This window comes from Aedes albopictus, chromosome 3, assembly GCF_035046485.1.
Source record: "Aedes albopictus strain Foshan chromosome 3, AalbF5, whole genome shotgun sequence".
In the NCBI taxonomy this organism is placed as follows: Eukaryota; Metazoa; Arthropoda; class Insecta; order Diptera; family Culicidae; genus Aedes; species Aedes albopictus.
In genome coordinates, this window is record NC_085138.1 from 102304333 (window position 1) to 102306900 (window position 2568).

Sequence of the window (2568 nt, forward strand, 5' to 3'; positions counted from 1 at the left end):
TATTCATTTTCTGTTTATTTCTATTTATTTTCTGTTCATTTAATGTGCACTTTTTGTTCATTTTCTGTTCTTATTATGTTCATTTTCTGTTCATTTCCTGTTCATTTTCTGTACATTTTTGTTCGTTTTCTGTTCGTTTTCTGTTCATTTTCTGTTCGTTTTATTTTTATTTTTTGTTCATTTTCCGTTCATTTTCTATTTATTATCAGTTCATTTCCTGATAATCACTATAACCTTTTTGATAATTTTCTGTTCATCTCTTCATTCTCTGTTTTTATTTCTGATACTTTATGCTCATTTTCAATTCATTTTCAGTTCCATTTTCTGTTCAATTTCTGTTTTTTTTTCTGTTGATTTTCTGTTAATTTTTTGTTAATTTTCTGTTCATTTTCCGTGCATTTTCTATTTATTGTCTGTTAATTTTCTGTTCATTGTTCGTTCATTTTCTGTTCATTTTCTTTTCATGTTTTATACATATTATTTTAAAGTTCTATTTATAGTCTGTTCATATACTGTTTATTTTCTTAGCATTTGTTGTTAATGTCTGTTCATTTTTGTTGTATTTCTGTTCATTTTCTATACATTTTCTATTTATTCGTTCGTTCGTTTTCTGTTCATTTTTTGTTCATTTCCTGATTATTTTCTGTTATTTTTTTGGTAATTTTCTGTTCATCTGTTCTCTGTTTGATTTCTGGTATTTTGTGTTCATTTTCAGTTTATTTTCAGCTCCATTTTCTGTTCATTTGCTATCCGTTTTCTGTTCACTTTCTGCTCATTTTCTGTTCATTTTCTGTACATTTTCTATTCATTGTCTGTTCATTTTCTGTTCATTTACTGTTCGTTTTCTGTTTATTTTCTTGTTCACTTTCTGCTCATTTTCTGTTCATTTTCTGTACATTTTCTTTTCATTGTCTGTTCATTTTCTGTTCATTGTCCGTTCATTTTCTATTAATTTTCTTTTCATGTTCTATTCAGGTTCTTTTGAAGTTCTTCTCATGGTCTGTTCATTTTATGTTTATTTTCTGTTTATTTTCTTAGCATTTGCTGTTCATGTTCTGTTAATTTTCTGTTCGTTTTTTGTTCTATTTCCGTTAATTTTCTGTTCATTTTGTATTCATTCGTTCGTTTTCTGTTCATTTTCTGTATATTTTCTGTTCATTATCTGTTCATTTTCTGTTCATTTACTGTTCGTTTTCTGTTTATTTTCTTGTTCATTTCCTGCTCATTTTCTGTTCATTTTCTGCTCATTTTCTGTTCATTTTCTATTCATTTTCTGTTCATTTTCTATTCATTTTCTGTTCATTTTCTGTTCATTTTCCGTTCATTTTTCGTTCTTTAGTAAAAGTAAAAGCAAAGGTAAAGTAAAGGTAAAGTAAATTTACTTAAGTTAAAATAAAGGTAAAGTAAAGGTAAAGTAAAACTAAAGTAAAGGTAAAGTAAAGGTAAAGTAAAGGTAAAGTAAAGGTAAAGTAAAGGTAAAGTAAAGGTAAAGTAAAGGTAAAGTAAAGGTAAAGTATAGGTAAAATAAAGGTAAAGTAAAGGTAAAGTAAAGGTAAAGTAAAGGTAATGTAAAGGTAAAGTAAAGGTAAAGTAAAGGTAAAGTAAAGGTAAAGTAAAGGTAAAGTAAAGGTAAAGTAAAGGTAAAGTAAAGGTAAAGTAAAGGTAAAGTAAAGGTAAAGTAAAGGTAAAGTAAAGGTAAAGTAAAGGTAAAGTAAAGGTAAAGTAAAGGTAAAGTAAAGGTAAAGTAAAGGTAAAGTAAAGGTAAAGTAAAGGTAAAGTAAAGGTAAAGTAAAGGTAAAGTAAAGGTAAAGTAAAGGTAAAGTTAAGGTAAAGTTAAGGTAAAGTAAAGGTAAAGTAAAGGTAAAGTAAAGGTAAAGTAAAGGTAAAGTAAAGGTAAAGTAAAGGTAAAGTAAAGGTAAAGTAAAGGTAAAGTAAAGGTAAAGTAAAGGTAAAGTAAAGGTAAAGTAAAGGTAAAGTAAAGGTAAAGTAAAGGTAAAGTAAAGGTAAAGTAAAGGTAAAGTAAAGGTAAAGTAAAGGTAAAGTAAAGGTAAAGTAAAGGTAAAGTAAAGGTAAAGTAAAGGTAAAGTAAAGGTAAAGTAAAAGTAAAGTAAAGGTAATGTAAAGGTAAAGTAAAGGTAAAGTAAAGGTAAAGTAAAGGCAAAGTAAAGGTAAAGTAAAGGTAAAGTAAAGGTAAAGTAAAGGTAAAGTAAAGGTAAAGTAAAGGTAAAGTAAAGTTAAAGTAAAGGTAAAGTAAAGGTAAAGTAAAGGTAAAGTAAAGGTAAAGTAAAGGTAAAGTAAAGGTAAAGTAAAGGTAAAGTAAAGGTAAAGTAAAGGTAAAGTAAAGGTAAAGTAAAGGTAAAGTAAAGGTAAAGTAAAGGTAAAGTAAAGGTAAAGTGAAGGTTAAGTAAAGGTAAAGTAAAGGTAAAGTAAAGGTAAAGTAAAGGTAAAGTAAAGGTAAAGTAAAGATAAAGTAAGGGTTAAGTAAAGGTAAAGTAAAGGTAAAGTAAAGGTAAAGTAAAGGTAAAGTAAAGGTCAAGTAAAGGTAAAGTAGAGGTAAAGTATAGGTAA